The following is a 19,317-nucleotide window of genomic DNA, read 5'->3' on the forward strand; positions in this document are numbered from 1 at the left end:
AAAAAATGCCCATCCTTCGTACATTATTTGAAAGTGTCGGAAATAAATGTAGGGCAACTTGGTTTTTTTTTCATGTATGGAGCAAAACTGCAACAAAGGCAGGCTAGACTTGTCATACATATTAACTTTTATCATTTTTTTCCACGAACAAAGAGCCTCCTTACTAAAGTTGACTTCCGCTAATGCAAAGGGTAGATTTAGTGAAGCTTGCAATGTTGTTGTGGTGATGTGTAGCTATTTGTGTTGTTGCTTGTGCCGAGTTGTCTTGAAGTAGAGATCACTAAAGAAAATAAAAGAGGAAAGAAAAGTTTATAGTGACTCATGATGTATGAAATTTAAACTTTCCCCTTATCGCATCGCTGTTGTGTTTAAAATGTCATTCTGTTACACACACACACACACACACACACACACACACACACACACACACACACACACACACACACACACACACACACACACACACAAACCATTACTAAAAAAAAAACAATCCCTACTGATAATTTAACTGTAAGAATACTAATAGACTGACCACTCGTTTGCTTGGTTTCAAGGATACACGTACTGTACATCATTATATAGGGCGTTTCTGTGTCTCTCTTACTGTCAGTAGAGGAAACGGTGGCGGCGGGAAATACTCTGGCAGTGCAGGAGACGTTCATGGACAGATAATAATTGATTAGATTTCGTTTCAACTCAACGGAAATGCGAACGATTCATATGATGTCCTCTCACACATACACCCATCTCTTGCCTAACATTTAATTTCCCTGCTTCTTGTAAACCTAGACACCAACCACACCAGCTCGAATGAAATGGGAAATTGAAGAGTAAATGGCCTGTATCCAGAAACGTGCTGGTCTTTCACCACTGTTATTTTCCAACCCCCAAAGATGCTTAACCTAGTTCTCAAAAGTGTGTCTCCCATTCATAATGTATAAATGTTTTCATCTGTTACTAGAATCCTTAAAAAAAATAGTGCCACGAGTCAGAAATCTTGAAAGTAGTGGAGGTGCGATGCAAAGGTGATTGATTCATAATACGGCCCTGTATCTGAAAAAATTGATCACTGAGGCACACAACAGATTTCACACGTTAATGAGTATGTCGTTTTCACCAAGACAGCGTAATGGTTTTCTTGAACATTCACATGATTCTTAACATAAGCTATAAGTACTTGAGATAACTAGGTCTCAACACACACATACACATATACACTCTCTCTCTCTCTCTCACACACACACACACACACACACACACACACACACACACACACACACACACACACAAACCGCGTAGTATAGTGGTTACCACGCTCGGCTCACAATCGAGAGGAGCCGGGTTCGATTCCCGGGAAGCTGCGAAGCAAATGGGCAAGCCTCTTAATGTGTGGCCCCTGTTCACCTTGCAGTAAATAGGTAGGGGATGTAACTCGAGGGGTTGTGGCCTTGCTTTCCCGGTATGTGGAGTGTGTTTTGTGGTCTCAGTCCTACTCGAAGATCGGTCTGTGAACTCTGAACTCGCTCCGTAATGGGGAAAACTAGCTGGGTGACCAGCAGGCAACCGTGGTGATGAATCACACACACACACACACACACACACACACACACACGCGCGCGCGCGCGCGCGCCCGCGGCAAGAAATACTACAGGTAAGCAAGCGAAGGTTAGAAGACGCAACACTTAGCTGCGATTGAAAGGAGTGGTTCTCCTCCTGCTGCATAGCGTTGGTGTTCCCTGCAGTATTCCGCGCACAGTGGTGTGAGCGCGCGTCCTAACAGCTTGTTAGTTTAGATCTCGCTGGAGAAGACGGTTGGTATTGTTGTGAAAAGTGATGGGGGAATGCCTGTGTTATCTGCCTGCTGACTGCCTGCCTCGTCCCGGCCATCGGTGTGTTTGTTTCTATCTGCGCATCTTTGCTCTTGCTGGTCTAGTCTATATACCTGGCTCTCTCTCTCTCTCTCTCTCTCTCTCTCTCTCTCTCTCTCTCTCTCTCTCTCTGTGTGTCCCCGCATATGTCGCTCCCTGACGCTCAGTCCGCCAATACCAGAACCTTTTACGCGCTGTCACCGCCGAGAATCAGATCAGCCTTTGTTGGTTCCGCCGCCTGAGCCACCCTCTCCGCGTTGGTTATCTTGACAAGACGTCAGGGAAGTGGGCCGTCACCTCGCGACAGGGTTCGACGGGTGAGAGACAGCTCGGCACCCTCCTCGACATTTGGCTCCATTTATGATTTCTGCATTTCCAGGATTTAGGTTTTCCTTCTTCCAATGGTCGTGATGAAAAGGAAGCATTAAAACGAAGAGGAGAGTGGAAGGGGACCTTAGTAATGTTATTGTTGATGATTTTTTTTTATGTTCTTGTTTGTTCGGGACAGGTGAGGGAAGGAGAAAGAAAAGTTATGTTGTATGTGCTTTACGTTGGGTATCATCTGTCTCAGAGCGTCGCTTTTCTCCCGCCTTTCATTTTGGTTTGTATGTATTTGTTACGTTGTCCGTGGGGATTAAAGATGTGACGCTCGTGAGATAACTTTGCCTTTTTTTATGCCGGAGAGAAGGCCAGCCAAGGACAACAAAATAAAAGAAAAGGCCCACTTGAGTGCTGGTTCCCCAAAAGACAAGTAAAGAGTCAGCCAAAATTAAGGAACAAATGTCTTGATACCTCTCCCTTAAAAGAAGTCAAGTCGTAGGAAGACGGAAATACAGAAGCAGGTAGGGAGTTCCAGAGTTTACCAGAGAAAGTTACGAATGATTGCGAGTACTGGTTACTTTGCTTATCCCACTTACCACAATCCTTTCCACAATCTTCTACAACTTTCAATATACCTATTTTTCGTAATGCAACCTTTGAAATACGTACTTCTGCACTTAATGAAGATGAAAATAACCTCATATTGTGTCTTTCATTCTTTATGTTCATCCGAGTAATTTGTTTTTGTGGTTTCAGTACTAACAAGAGATGACAATGGCAAGTAAAACGGTTAAAGGGGTTTTGGGGCAGACAGGTGGACGGGAGGCATGATAAACAGAGAGAGAGAGAGAGAGAGAGAGAGAGAGAGAGAGAGAGAGAGAGAGAGAGAGAGAGAGAGAGAGAGAGCATAACCGTTAAGCACTAGGGTAAGGATATTGAGAAGGGTCCGAGCAAACGGTGGAAAGCGATTTAGCTTCAATAACAATTAAGGCGCTGAGAAGAGCACTCCAGGCCACCTCGGTTAAGCAGGAAGCTCGTGGTGTTTTCGCGCGCATTCATTACACGCCCCATCGCCATCACTTGCGCGCCTCTGCCGAGCTGGGATTGAATTTTTCGCCCTTACCTTTATCTTTGGGTCTTGTAGGAAGGGATGGAAAGGAAAGACACGATGAGGACGAGCATCTGGTTAGAAGTGATCGTGATGTTGGTTTTTTTTATATTCTCTCTGCCTTGTTTGTGTTTGTTTAGGGTATATTGTAGGTTCTTGCGTAGACAGATTGACAGACAGAAAAAATAGATAAATAGGTAATTCTTTATCAATAAGTACTGTGGTTAATATAAAACATATACTCTTCCTAAACAGAGCTAAAATTAATCTTATACTGGAAGGTACACACACACACACACACACACACACACACACACACACACACACACACACACACACACACACACACACACACACACACACACACACACACACACACACACACACACACACACACACACACACACACACACACACACACACACACACACACACGTGAATTCATATTTTATACATTTAAGATATTAAGTATTACTGGTAAAAGCGGACAATATATTTTTTGGGATAAATTAACATGATATTAATGATGCAAATTATGTCTAAAATTAGGAATGTGTGAGGCCAAATGATCCAGCTAATCTCTCTCTCTCTCTCTCTCTCTCTCTCTCTCTCTCTCTCTCTCTCACGTTAAAGCAGGATAACCCAAGCAGGATAACCCAATACAACCAAGTCACGCCACACAGTCACCTCCCTCGAGCTGTGTGTACTTGTGTGTTGCATCACTACACCCTCAAACAGACACAAACAGACCCACCCAGGCAAGTTCCTCCGCTCAGTTTTACCTCACAGGCGCTCTCACCTTGATGCAGTCACCGCCTTTGTTCCTTCTCCTCTCCTCTAGTCTGGAATGTGTTTTGCAAAAGTAATTCGGCGCTCAGAATCAACTTAGGAAAACGTGTCTTGCCCCTATGTTCTCATTTCGCGCCTTGTGTTGCTGCTTAGTCGCCATCCCCTGGTCTTGAGTTGTAAGGCTCCGTTGGTATTAGCGTCTCAAGATTCACTTCAGAGGTTCATCTTCATGCAGGTTACAACGATGTCACGTTCTTCTAGTGATCGGAACAGTAACGCGAGTGTGGTAATTTGGGACTCACTGGTGTAACAGACTATATTACACCACAACTTACAAGATTATAGCTTTTACTACACTACTTGACTTAGATTGAGTGTAATAATCTATGGAGTCTTTTATTCATTGATTTTAGGAAGATTATACGTATAAGGCTGTACGTGGTGAGATTCAAACCTACTCGTGGACGTCTGCCTGATATCACACTCACCACCTCGTCCACTACGCCACCCTGCATTTAGTTATATATGTATGCATGTGAGTGCATACATATATAAACATACTTATATAGACTAAGGTAGACATTGATCACCCAGAAATTTTTTGAACCACATTTTTTTGGCATGTCATTATAAAGTCCTAAAATTGATAGACACTCAAAGAAATAGTTACTACACTTCTACCACAAAGAAAAGCGACTCTCTCCTCACAACATATTGAGTGAGATAAATTACGTGAAGGAAATACAATAGTTCGAACACTGAATGGATAAAGAATGCAATAAATCCCTTCTTTTTTGAGATTTTGAAAAGCGGAGGCGAACCTACCGACTAGAGAGAGAGAGAGAGGGCAGGGAGGCAGGCAGGCAGGCAGGCAGGCAGGCAGAGTAGGAAGAGGCAAGTGGTGGAGCGGTAGAGGAAGGGAATCAGAGAGAAAGCAGAGAGAACGTGGAGGAAGGAGAGGCTGCGGGGCGGGGATGAGTTGGGCTGCGAGGGGAGAGGTTTACGGGGCAGGAGTTACAACTGGGAGACAGCATGCGGCGCTTCCAGGATTTGCAAGGCTCAGGGTTTTTAGAGGGGAAGATATTATCAATAAGGGAGGCGTGTGGTGCTGAGGGGGCGAGGTGCAGGAACGGCGCTTGGAATTTTTCGAACTGTATTGCAATCTGCACCCCCGCAAAACGTAAGTGAATGAATAAAAGAATGGAATGAATAAATAAAAGAAAGAAAGAAAGAAAGAAAGAAAGAATGATTGAAAGATGTAGATATGAATGAATGAATAAACAGGAGTAGGGAAAGAAAGGTGTACATATGAATTTTTTAAAGTGTGCACTGTTATAATTGCCTTTTTAAGTCCATCGCTTTGAGTAAAGAGAAATAAATAAACAAGAAGAATTGCCACTTTTGTTTTTCTTTTAAGAGATAAAAGAAACAATGCAAAAAACAATAAATGAATAAAACAAACACTTCTCTGTTGCTGCAAGAAAAAAAGGAAAAACGTAGTAGAATACAAAAGCCAGAAAATAAATCTAACTTAGATTTTTCAGTTGACAATGTTTCTTTTGGGATATTTCAGACTTGTATGAAAAGAAAAGAGCCGAAAAAAAATAATATTTAAGTGACTGCTTTCTTTAAAAAAACAAATCCGATAAAAGTAAAAGAAAGAAAGACAGAAAGAAAGAAATACTCAGTAACCAAGAGTTCATTCAGTTGTGTAGCGGACAAGTAACACAAACAAATTATGCATAAACACAGCAAGCCACTACTTAGTTTCAATTAATTTTAACTACACTTAAATCTTGTTGACTTGATCACTAATGTCCTTCCTCAATTAGTGACCTACTTTGCATCAATCTTGAGGTCAGTTCTGAATTCTCATTAACAGCGAAGATGTTAAATTTAATTCTTTACAAATGTCACGCTATTATATTTCATAGCTCTTGTTTCATGTCCTTCCTCAACAAATATTAGTGACCCTCTTTGCATCAATCTTGAGCTCAGTTTTAGATTCTCATTGACAGCGAACATATTAAATTAATTCTTTACAAATGTCACGTTTTTATATTTCATATCTCTTGTTCATTCTTTCAGTTCTTCGAATTTTGTTGATACTTTGGTTTCATGACAAGTCTCGTCCATGAGTTGACTTTACCAGTGTTCTACGTAATTTAATCATCACTATTCCCTCAGCGCAAAGCTTCGACGAGATTATTGTCATGTCGCTTATATTCCTTCGTGCAGTGGATTCAAAATGTATTCTCAGTGTACACAAGAAAACACTGGACGCTATTTTACACCATTGTTTCTTCACTACTTTGGTTTATTGCGTAGGTATCCAGTGCGTGCTATTCTTACCCTTATTTTTGTGCAGCAGAATTTGCATTGCGCTGATCCCATACAGAAAATCTCTTTAGGTGAACGTATCGTAAGAACAAAAACAAGCATTGGGGTAATCTATCGACTTCATTCGCTTCGTACGTATGACACACTCTAGACACAAGAAACTTTGCACACACCTAGACACACCTTTTCCACATCTTGACGCACCCTTACCTGAGCTGCAATCACCAAAAGAAAAAAAAGCTAGACATATATCAACCCAAAATCACCAAAAAATTATCGTTTCGACACACAAATCATTCCAGTATCTTTCTGTGTCTCCGGTAAAACAATGCTCCTAATCCTTGCCTGGAGACCCAACTCGCTTCGTACGTATACTGCAGTGCATGTGTAAATCACTGTTATTATTTCTGCTGTCTTGCTTGCTGGCAGCACTGTAATGTTCCAAGGAGACAGATCTTGGTAATAACTCTTGGTCTTGTTAACGACTTTATGCAGTAAATAGTAGTTTGTTTGTAATTTATTAAGCAGAAAATTTGTTCTTTTTTTTTATCTTTATTTTCATGTGATGCTTTTAAAAGAATATTCTCTCTCTCTCTCTCTCTCTCTCTCTCTCTCTCTCTCTCTCTCTCTCTCTCTCTCTCTCTCTCTCTCTCTCTCTCTCTCTCTCTCTCTCTCTCTCTCTCTCAAGCAGACAAACAACGAATATCGTCCTTTTTTTCATGTCTTCTATTTCTTTGTATTTTTTATGATATATCCCCGCAACCTTTCCTGTTCAATATAAGAAAAAAATCCACAGAATAACCAACTTTTGACATTTCAGTGATTTGTGAGTGGCTTTAGAAATCTTGTATGGTTCTCTTCCCAAAGCCTTTCTCTCCATATGTAGCGAGTGTTGCCTGCCTGTCCAATTATTTAAGAGCGTATCTGTGTGAAAGTCTGTATCTATAAAAGCACACGAGAAGAGAATTAACTTAGCATAAACTTACCATGAAAAGCTGAAATCCAGTAATGAAGATACGTTCGTTAACTTGCGAGCATATTCTAGTAAGCGCCCCTATAGAATGTTTGGGAGTGAAAACAGAAACGCAGGCAATTCCTAAGCTTAGTAGGCAGTATTGTGTGACAGAATACACTGGTTAGCTCTTGCATTACGTTAAATGGCATAACAGAGATAATAGAGATAAGAAGGCTTGTGCAGTAGGGCGGGCATATGCAGCTAACAAGTATGTACAGGAGACCATTAACCGTGAAAACAAGAGAAGCTAATGTAAAGAGATACACAAATCTGAGAATTTCAGTACACATTTAATAAAGGCAACGTGTCGCAAACAAAGCCTCCCACACACACACACACACACACACACGCCCGGTAGCTCAGTGGTTAGAGCGCTGGCTTCACAAGCCAGAGGACCGGGGTTCGATTCCTCGGCCGGGTGGAGATATTTGGGTGTGTCTCCTTTCACGTGTAGCCCCTGTTCACCTAGCAGTGAGTAGCTACGGGATGTAAATCGAGGAGTTGTGACCTTGTTGTCCCGGTGTGTGGTGTGTGCTTGGTCTCAGGCCTATCCGAAGATCGGAAATAATGAGCTCTGAGCTCGTTCCGTAGGGCAACGTCTGGCTGTCTCGTCAGAGACTGCAGCAGATCAAACAGTGAAACACACACGTGGTTCACTATACAAGGGCAAGCAAAGTTTATACATAATTTCATCGCATTTCACTTTTATATATGCATACCATTGTCCACTACACTGCCTGGCTAAAGTGAACCACATCATGCGAGGCTTGTGGGGAGGCTAGCCTGATTTCGACTTTGGGTTCAGTTTTCTCCCTCGCCAGTCTTTGTGATGTTCCATCGAACCTGCTTGACTCATCCTCTCTGATGACTGGTTGTTTATACCGGTCCACCTTTAATCTCTCCCTTCTGCTTGCAGTATTAACGTTTGTGGCAGGGCTGGATCCACACCTAGCCTGAAGCTTATGCCTATGTAAATGTGGCCAGTGGAATTTCCATATTGGAGTCATTGTGTGCCATGCCGGTCATGGACGCGCTGCCAACACTTCGTGACTGTGAAAGTTGGTGTCCCCGCGTCACAGGGTCCGCTTCTGACGTAGTGTTTTGATGGGGGTTATTTTATACGTACTGTTTAATTCTTGAAACATTTTTATTATGTTTCTTGAAGTAAATAGATATTTCATATAAAACATAAACGTAGTCGATGGTTAGATCACACACACACACACACACACACACACACACACACACACACACACACACACACACACACACACACACACACACACACACACACACACACACACACCTTTACTTTTTTCGTACTCTTCAGTAAAAGTAATGGCGACCTCGTACCCTGGTGAGTATGTGATTATGGTAAACCGCCACTCCCTTTAGTGCAACCGTGGCCTCTGCGCTCGCCGGAAAGAAATAACGATGTGACGGCGCCCAACCCGCTGCCTGACTAATGGTGGTTGCTACCGTCACTATTCTCCCTCCTCCTTGTCCCTTGTGTCGTGTTTCTTGACCCTAAAAAATCAACTACCCTTAAAGATACTCAGGTAACGTGCAGGTGCTTCATGGAAACTGGAGTAAATATTTTGCTGCCTGACGAGTTTCAATTTGTCGATAGCTATCTTTCCCACCCACAGTAAAGAAATTATGAAAATTTGGGCATATTCATTTTAATTCAGAATTTTGTATGGTTTGTAGCTTTTACCGGTGCAATAAAGATGTTTAAATGAGAGTAACATCATTTCAACACTGCCAACTTATAAAGTGATTCACGTTGAATATTTATCAGAAACCCAAACTATCTACATGTCAAACGGCAGAGGTATAGATTCTGGAATTACTTTACAGGTTGTACTGAGTCACGATGACCTTTGCAAGTGTGCGAAGACGACACCAGTCCAGCGTCGCTAAACATTGCCCGTTGGGGAGGTGTCAACAAGACCTTTGCCGTGATATGAGAGTGCTGGTGGTAGTGGTGGTAGTGGTGGCGGCGGTGGACAACACTTTTACAGATTGGATTGATGCTGTGTGTCCAATACTGCGAGTCAGGACGAGGGCCAGCCGCTGTGATGAGGAAAACCTTTTATGGGATGCATCGATCTCCGTTCCTCTATGCCCATCGCTACCTGAGCCCGTTGGTCCTTGGCGTATTCCAGGTGGGGAGGAAACTCTTGGTACAAACTGTCCGTGTATTAATTAAAAAAATGTCACAAGAGGGTACAAAAAAGTAGCGTGTTGGCGGAAGTAAATAGCGCTTACTTACTCAAAGCAGCCTACAGAGAGCAGGGTAAAAAGCCTCATACAACAACACATTATGCATAAAACATGGCACAGAAATAAATACATAAAATCAGGTGTAGATCATGACTAACATATATTTGTAAATGTCCCACAAGTAAAGCTTCACAATTTTGAAACATGACTGAGTTTTCTTTACGTATTAAAAATTGTCCAATAAAATTCTGAGCCATGTTAAAAATAAGAAAGTTACACAAGAAACCCCGTGGCCTTGGATGTGTCCTGGCCAGAAGTCGTGTCCCTTTAAAAAATGCAGTTTCCGCGTGATACCGGTGAATACATACCCATGGAAGGTGCCTCGAGCTTCGTAAAGTGTGCTCTTAACCGCTCCTGGAATATGCACCTTAAATGTAACAGTTTTTTTCTTAGAGTCTCATTGCTCGAATATCATTTATACTTGTCACCTTGACCAACCACCACCACCACCACCGATACAACTTGCCTACACTCCGACTCTTCGCCTCTTCATCCTCTTCTATAGAACTAAACACCTCGGCAGCGTGAATCAGATAACATGAAAACATTAGAGAAGCTGCATGAAGCCACCAATCCTATAAGTGGCGGTGTTTGTATAAAGCATTCCTACCGATTCACATTTATCATCCCCTGCCATGATTTCGTCTAATTATCTCTTAAAGTTTTCTCTTGATTCAACACTAAAAACCTGGTTACTTAGTCTATTTCAGTCATTTGCTGTACTGCTAGAATAGAAAAGAGTTCCTTGGTATACCTTCTTTTTTTAATATAATTCAAAGTTAAAACCGTTCTACTATTTTTAAACAGAATGAGGATTCCAGGAACTCTTCTCATAAGTGACGTAAAGGCGTGCGTATTCAAGTGATCATAGAAGGTAAAGGTCACAGACTCTACATTACATTATTCAAATCATAATGACATCAGCGCCACCTACGCCCCTTCACTCCCACTCCATTTATCATTAGTGTTCCATATATTTGCTTCAGTCACTCGTTAAAAGCTTCATTCATTGTTTAGAAGATCAAATCACCGTAACGTCACTATATTGACCTTGACTATACCCACCATTATTTTCTGTACAGCAGGCGTTTGTGATGATGTAGTTGTAGTGGCTAGTGGTGGCGGAAGAAGTAAAGGAATGGTGAGGTTTGAAGTGCGGTAGTGTTCGTAAAGTTTTTAATGTACTTTCTAGAGGCGCATTGGAAAAGATTATTAGTTTGTACGTGGATGGTTTATAATGGCAACGCTTATTGAAGTTGAATGCTCTCTCTCTCTCTCTCTCTCTCTCTCTCTCTCTCTCTCTCTCTCTCTCTCTCTGTGTTTTTGTGACCCCGAATCGTTTCCTTGACATGTTACAAAATAAAACTAAAAAAAAAACAAGCTGCAAACAGAGGAAGTCAATCTGACCTTGTCACTGCATCTATTCCATTCTAATACGCTGTCCTTCACTCAGTTCTCTTGCAATCTTCTCTAGCTTCTCTTCTCTGTCCCTTTTTCTCTGCACGCCTAACTGTATGTATCTCTTGTCTTTCACTTCACCCCTCTGGATATTAAAAAAACTCAGAAGCTTGTTATTTAGTCGTGTAGTAGTAGTAGTAGTAGTAGTAGTAGTAGTAGTAGTAGTAGTAGTAGTAGTAGTAGTAGTAGTAGTAGTAGTAGTAGTAGTAGTAGTAGTAGTAGTAGTAGTAGTAGTAGTAGTAGTAGTAGTAGTAGTAGTAGTAGTAGTAGTAGTAGTAGTAAAACCACTTTAGTAGTATAGTACAGACAAAGCAAATTCGTATGTACTGTATCTTGTGAGATCAGAGGTGTGTGTGTATGTGTGTGTGTGTGTGTGTGTGTGTGTGTGTGTGTGTGTGTGTTTATGCATAATCGAATGAAAAATAATGAAATGAAAGGAATAGTTGCATAAAATTGTTTGACAGTATGAATAAATACGCTAGTCATATATCGACACCACCAGTTGTATACCTGATGACTTCTTGCAGTTTTCTTTGTGTGCTTATGCAATCAGATCTCGGTTAAGGCAAGACCACCAACCAACACATCCAGCGTCTTTCTTCCCACTCAATATGCGCTGATCTGTTTGTTGGCTTTCGATCACTTTTCAATGCGTCGTTAGCAGTTACATGTGGTTATGATAACGACAGTATATAATAGTTACAAAAGCAGCAGTCAGAAGTTAATGGCCTCAATTGTAATAGTTCTTGCGTTTATATGCTGCCTTGTTATTTACTATCGTTATTTGTCATTTACTCGGTCATGGTGAGGTAATGATATTGACGAGAGGGGCGGTGGTGCAAGTGGACGGTGAATAAAGGGGTGTGGCGATGTTAATGGTGGAGAATGGGTAGTCAAGGTTGTACAACTTACTATCTATCCTGTTTTGCTTCTATATCCTTCCTCCCTTGTAAAGAATTCTGTAAGCTGATGAAGACAAATTTTATATCTCCTACATAGATGTGCAACAAACAAACAGTTAGTTCTTCAGAGTTTAGTGGTAAGAATATTCATAAACGACGATCATAGCAGTGAATAAATAACTCTGTTTTATCATCACTAAGTAGTTAAGTAGTTGTTAGTTAGTATGTTGTGAGTCATCATATAATGTACCCCTCCCTCCTCCCTATCCTTGCTTGTCTCAGCTATAGCGATCAAAAAAACTAACAACAGCGGGGCATAAGCTGCGGTAGAGTGGTTGGGTTGTGTTGGGAGAACGGGCAGGACCGGGACAGCAGCGGAACAAAGAACGGCGGGATGAGTTCCCACACACCGCCAGCAGTGCTCTCCTTAATGTACGTAGTGTTGCTTCATGAACTGCATTTCACTTTGGTTTCTTTTTGCGATACGTGTCAGTTACAATGAGATACGTAGAGTGAGTGTGTAGAATGAGGAAATGATAGATATGTTATGTTAGCATGTCCTTTGTTTTTCCTATACTCCCTTTCTGTCTGACGTCACGTCTTTCCTCTCAGTCCTCGCTCGCCGCCGCCTCAGGCGACATGCCACGCCTCCTGCCTCTCGTTTCGCTCGGTTTACACTTGTTGTGTATTGTGCTACCGTAAATACACTTTCATAATGGACTCAGGTGTCTCCATGCTACCCCTGTTTTACGACAAAAAAAAAAAAAACTACCACAATGTGTTGGGAAAAGAGGCAGCTGGCAACATGTACACGCCTAGATTAGAGTTACCACCTCTCACCAAGACATGAGTCGAGTATTTTGCCTTTAAATATCCCTCTAATACTATTGCTTTGTTTCGTAAATGCGTAAAAAATAAGACGTAATATCGACATCCAACCGCTACGTCTAATTAATCCGACTTTTACGAAGTGATAGTTTTGTTTGATTTATTTAGAACATGTTAAGCTTGTGGTAAACCCCGGGCTTATGGAGTGCTGGAACCCATCACGAGACCTCTAACTGCCGGTGAGGTGTTACGGTGTAACAAGAGGAACTCGGAGGAATTGTTCGGCGGACTGTTAAGGTAAAGGCATTTATGTTTTGCTGTTTGTATCATCTCTAAAGTGTTCGTATGCGCTCGAATCTGGCGGCGACAAATTCTAGTTAGTATCTGATTGAAGTGGATGGTATAGTATGTATGTAATAACTATAATTATAATGATTGTCTGGCCGTGAGATAGCCAAGCCCTGCCACACTAAATTACTCCTCGTTGCCGCTGTCGTCGGATAATTTTGCGACTTATTATATAATGTATTTCGGTCCTTTTGTGTGCTTTAGTTGAGCTTGCCCGGTCTGGCTGACTACTACGTCTTGCGACATCACACACCAAAGAGCTCAGAAGGTAATTAACTCCAGTTCACACGGTAATCGGAAAAAGTTGTGGGATCTGATCAAGTTCCCGCGGTTTCATTCTTTTGCCCCATGATTGGTTACGCCTTTCCTCGTAGCACCAATCACCAAGCAGCACTGTTTGTTGTCTTCCTTTCATACATTGCTGCTAAATTCCTGCATGAACACTTGATATTTAAAAGTACGTAATGCCCGAAGGTTGTCAATTGTCTCTGAAGCTACGTAAAGTCACAAAAAGATCCCAAAACCTCGTAAAAGGAGGTGGCTGCTGTTGCTATTACCGCCTTCCTCACCATCTCTCTCTCTCTCTCTCTCTCTCTCTCTCTCTCTCTCTACATCGACCAAGCCCGAGACTGCCAGAGGGAAGAAGGTATCACCACCCGGCATTACGACTCCTTTCGCCTCCACAATTACAAGTATCGTCGCAAAGGAGTCATGGTCCGGCGGCATTATGTGGTGTCCGCCAGGCTCCGCCTCGGTTACAGGCCGGTGTGGGAGGTCGCTGGCCTGCCAGACGTACCTCACTTCTCTTCCTGCCCCATGTGTGGTGCCCTCGACAGTAACACCTTGGAACACCATTGTCTCCACTGCCCTGAGGTCGAGGGTCTGCTGCCCAGAGGTGTTCCGCTTGTTGAGGTGTGTCGTCACCTCCTGAAGGGGGATACCTAGGACGTCGTCCTCGCGCGGTTCCCGAAGTTTGGCGGATGTCACTGTTTTGTTTTCTTATGTTTCCCTGTTTTTCACCTGCTTTATTTTCGTACTTTGTAAAATTTGTACTTTTCCAAGTTTTGTAATGTTTCTTTGTATTTCACTTTCGGTTTCTGTAATCGTACTTAGTCTTTTGAGCGCAATAAATTAAATCAAATCAAATCTCTCTCTCTCTCTCTCTCTCTCTCTCTCTCTCTCTCTCTCTCTCTCTCTCTCTCTCTCTCTCTCTCTCTCTCTCTCTCTTTCTGAGAGAGAGAGAGAGAGAGAGAGAGAGAGAGAGAGAGAGAGAGAGAGAGAATTTTAATTCCACTTGCATACAGAAAGTGCAGTGTGTGTGTGTGTGTGTGTGTGTTGCGTCGTTGGAATTTCCTATAGTTTCCAGCTTAGCATTTTACGGCTGCCTGTTCCTGCGTCTCATTGTTTCCCAGATGCTGTAAAAGGAACACTTCTCTTGGCTAACTCTGGTCCCGCACTTCCTGCTCTTGAATATAACGCTTTAGGCTCTTAACTGCAAGGCTTGAAAACACACACACACACACACACACACATACACACACACACACACACACACACACACACACACACACACACACACACACACACACAACGCTTTAGGCTGTTAACTGTAAGGCTTGAAAACACACACACACACACACACACACACACACACACACACACACACACACACACACACACACACACACAGTATCGTGGAATACCACTATAATATTTTTCAATCAGGTGAAGGTACGGATAAGAAATCCTTAAAATATGGAATATATTACTTGGGAATAGATATATTTCCTTGTGTTGTATCGTTTCAACATGGAGAAGCAAGTCAGTGCTAATGATCACACTCGACATGAACAGCTCTCTCTCAGGTGGAAGATTTCAAAGTGCCCTAAGTAATTGTGTGGCTGGGAGGGAAGAGGAAGGCTACAGGGAACACTTCGCTCACCCCACCACTCAGCTTTCTTTGCGTGTCTTCTGCTGCCTTTCATTATTTTGGAGTATTCTTTAGAAATGGAGACTGCGAACCACCTCCCTTCTCTTCTCATTTAAGCAAGATCTTATCGTAGTGAAGACACCACCGCGCATTTCATTATACCGGGATCAAGGAAATGGAAGGAGAGAGAGAGAGAGAGAGAGAGAGAGAGAGAGAGAGAGAGAGAGAGAGAGAGTCAAGAGGTTCACCCCCAATGCAATGCAACGTAAGTCATGGTGAAACTTGCTGGTGGTGACGTGACAAAGAAAGCAGATTAGTTTCTTTATCATGAAGGAAGTTGTGTGCTTGTGTGCAGGTAATTGCTTGGAGTGTGAAGGACGTCTGGTAACTACTGTGATGAGTTATTGAGGAGCTGTGTTGGCGGTGATAAGAAATCTGAGTGAGAGGTTTGCGTAAAAAGCTTTCAAAAATATATCTAGTTTTAACCATGTGTTCTTTATTATCGCTTATTACCAGCTTTTTGACTGCAGTTTAAGTTTAGTCATTCTGAGATCTCACTGATAGCTAACAGAGATAAAATCATTGATGCCTTTAATTAAGATCACGTAGTAATTTTGATGTTTATACAATCAATCTATACAAAACTACTGACACTACTCACTGGAGGTATATTGTAATTAAGTCAGAGTTAAAGAAATTTATTTTGTACCAGGATTTTGTTACATGCCATTTCCATCACTTCCTCCCTTCTCCATCTACTCATTTATCCTCCTTCTCCTCCTCCTCCTCCTCCTCCTCCTCCTCCTCCTCCTCCTCCTCCTCCTCCTCCTCCTCCTCTTCCTCCTCTTCCCCACCTCCTATTATTCCTCCTTATCTCTTTCGAACATATAATAGTAAAAGACCATACCTGATACAATAGATAGCCTGCTGCAGTCTTTCTTCAGTACTGTTAACTCCTTCAATTCGATGACCCGTTTTCATATTCATTCTACCTATTACTGGCGATGTGGGGATTAAAATGATGAAGACTGGGGCTATTAATCTTCTGACCTTAATAAATCCCTCCTAATGTCAATAAAATCGTCTAGTCACACCCAAAACGCATGGTAAAAACGCGTCTCAGTAATGAAGAGGTTAAGAAAACGCGGTGTATAATATCAGTAGATCAACACGTCAGAGATTCTAACAATGATCTCTTTTTCTACGTATCTGCAGCGAGTTGCCTTCCTTCCCTTCGTCTCTCTCTGGGCCTGCATGCATCACATTTTAGGGCGAGTGTAGTGTATATATTTTTATGACCAATATTTTTTTTTCAATGCTGTATTGATTTCTTGTGTTGTTTCGGTAGTTTTTTGGGTGGAAAATGACGAATTTAAGATCTGAGGCAATAAATGGTCTTGTAAAGTAAGTAATTGATATTTTTTCTTAGTGTATGAATATTTCTATACCATATTGCTGTATGGATGAGTCCCTTTCAATGGAAGTGATGGAATTAAGAGGTTAAGAAAAAAAATATGCTGTAATTCCTTATGATTAATGGATCCAATTAAGTGAATCCGGTTATAGTTTGAAGAGATGTGCTACTTTTCATGTATCGCATATTAAAGGAGGAACAATGCCTATTTTCCCCGTGGCAACACACTTTGTTAGTTCGCAACACGGAACGAAATTCAGGACTGAGGCTTTGTGAATGTTGAAATGTATACAAACGTATGTCGTTTTCATAAGAGTTGGTAAATAGCAGTTAAAGATACGAGTTGGAGTAAATATTTAGCCATTACTTGATGCTGGCCCTGAGAGAGAGAGAGAGAGAGAGAGAGAGAGAGAGAGAGAGAGAGAGAGAGAGAGAGAGAGAGAGAATTACGCGTGTGTGTGTGTGTGTGTGTGTGTGTGTGTGTGTGTGTGTCAGTGTCAGTGTGTCCGTGTGTGCAGGTTACGAGGCCACATAATTTTGGTCTCTCCATACCATAATCGTTTCGAAGAAGTGCGATGGTAGTGTTTCTTTCGCTCATTTAGAAAGGATGGGTAAACTGTGATGAATATTTCTCAGAAGCTTCCTAAGAAAACCTTACCAGTAGAACATATTCGAGAGGAAAAGTGAGATATATTTTTTCTGCTTATTTTTGTTCAGGAATACTATTACTTATCTATTATCTTTGCGCGGTTCCACAGATAGTGTTAAAAAAATACTTAGAAATATATAATGTTAGATGTCCATGTAAATTTAAAAGTCATAAACTTAAGTAAGAAAGTAACGTGAAGTACCTCCATGAATTAACCTCTTCAGTAGCATGACGCATTACCCTATTCATTCTGGTGATTTTATACAGCTTCAGAAACTCGTGTGGGGATTAAAATAGCCAAGACTGTGACCATTAATCTTCTGACTGCCATAGACCCTTCCTAACCGTCTAGTCATACTCAAAACTCAAGGTAGAAATGCGTTCCAGTACTGAAGGGGTTAAGAAAGCAGTAAATTTCAAGAATACTATCCCTTTTTTATATTTTTCCCATAGGGCTTTTTCTTGAGTTGGCCAGGTTCGTGAGTCGCAAGTCGAGATTGTCCCGGGAAACTTTGGATCAGGTCATTTCTTTGTGAGTCTGAGGCACAACAGAGGAACGTGATTTGGGATGAGCCGCGAGGTATCTGTGTAGGAGGGGGGTCATGTTGAGCTGGCCCAGTGAGAGAGAGAGAGAGAGAGAGAGAGAGAGAGAGAGAGAGAGAGAGAGAGAGAGAGATACTAACTGACTGACTGACTGACTGACTGTAGAGTGAGTGAGTGAAAGTGAGAGTGCAGGAGAAATTGTTTATACCCCATCAGTCAACCTTTCTCAAACTAAACTTACCGACTTCTCACACTCCCTCCAAGTTCCATGAAACATCACTTCAGAAAATACAGAAGTTTATGGAAGGATCACTAAAAACAGTACCCCTATATGAAATCTTTTTTTTCCTTACTCTCTTCCTCCACTTAATCTCCCTGCACACTCCCTAACCCAAGAATTAGAAGGAACTGCGGTCTCTTACCCTCTCAGTCACCGCTCCCTGTGTTCACTGACTCATTACTTACTCCTTTTTTCCCCCCTTGATGGTTCCATAACTCTGCTCCCGGAACTGATGCGGACATTTGCACGTATTTCCCTTCCTTCATTAGATCAGCAGGAATGAATAATGAGAATTTCAGTTCCTCGTCCATCGTTTTCATCACCACTGTCGGATTGGATGAAGAGTCTGGGGATAACTTTTGCAGCGGCCCCCTCTGATGTTGTCTTCCCACTTTGGTTTTCTGCTGGACTTATTTTCTACTTTATTTTCTTTCATCAATTTTTACTTTTCTTTTTTTTCTCTTTGTCAACTTTTTCCTATATTCTCCTGTTTTCTTTCACTATTAAATTTGAGGGAAAACCAGCCAAAGGAAACAAAAGATTAAAAAAAATAAAAGGCACACTTGAAATGCCAGTTCCCTTAAATGTTGATAGAGAATTAGCCATAAGTCAAGGACAAATAAATGTCTTTTCTCCTTTTCTTTCAGTGTCAGCTTTTATCTATTTTCTCCTTTCCTTTCACTATCTAACCTGTTCTCGTTTCTTTTCTCTTACCAAAAGTCATATACTATATTTTTTTGCGTTTTCAGTGTCTCGTCCTCCTTTTCCTCTCCTTCTTCTTACTCTTCTTCCTTTTCCTCTTCCTTTTTCCTTTTCTTCTTCCTCCTTTTTCCTTTTGCTTTCCCTCTTCCTTTCTTCCTTCTCGTAATCATCTTACTGGTTCTTTTCTCTTCCTTCCCATCCCTAAAATCGTCCTCGTTTCTCGAATCCCAATAATCTTAGATCCATTCGTTACCCAAACTGTTACTGGTAATGGGAAAGTATGGCAGACTTTAGAAAATGTAAGACTTGCTGATAAAATTTATATGAAGAAATACTGTGTGTGTGGGGGGGGGGGGTATGAAACGTATAACTTGGCAAACTCGTAATGTATTATTTTCCACACATTTTTTTTTTCATCTAGCTTACTGAAAAAAAAACTTTCTTTAATGCTGGATGTTAATTTCCGTTTAATAGATATATAATTTTAAATAGGTAATAATTTTTTTTATGATGTTACTGCTTCACCACGTCAAGTC

At 41.6% G+C, this 19,317-nt stretch overlaps 1 long non-coding RNA gene across 1 annotated transcript in view; it reads left to right on the forward strand.

Annotated features, from left to right (window-relative positions):
• The first annotated feature begins 12,875 nt into the window (after positions 1–12,875).
• The window catches only part of LOC123504093, a 33,730-nt gene continuing 27,288 nt past the window's right edge, over positions 12,876–19,317 (forward strand). Inside the window, exon 1 of the long non-coding RNA XR_006674699.1 lies at positions 12,876–13,212. This is a non-coding gene — a long non-coding RNA (uncharacterized LOC123504093). The remainder of the gene's footprint in view (positions 13,213–19,317) is intronic.

This window comes from Portunus trituberculatus, chromosome 15, assembly GCF_017591435.1.
Source record: "Portunus trituberculatus isolate SZX2019 chromosome 15, ASM1759143v1, whole genome shotgun sequence".
Classification (NCBI taxonomy): domain Eukaryota; kingdom Metazoa; phylum Arthropoda; class Malacostraca; order Decapoda; family Portunidae; genus Portunus; species Portunus trituberculatus.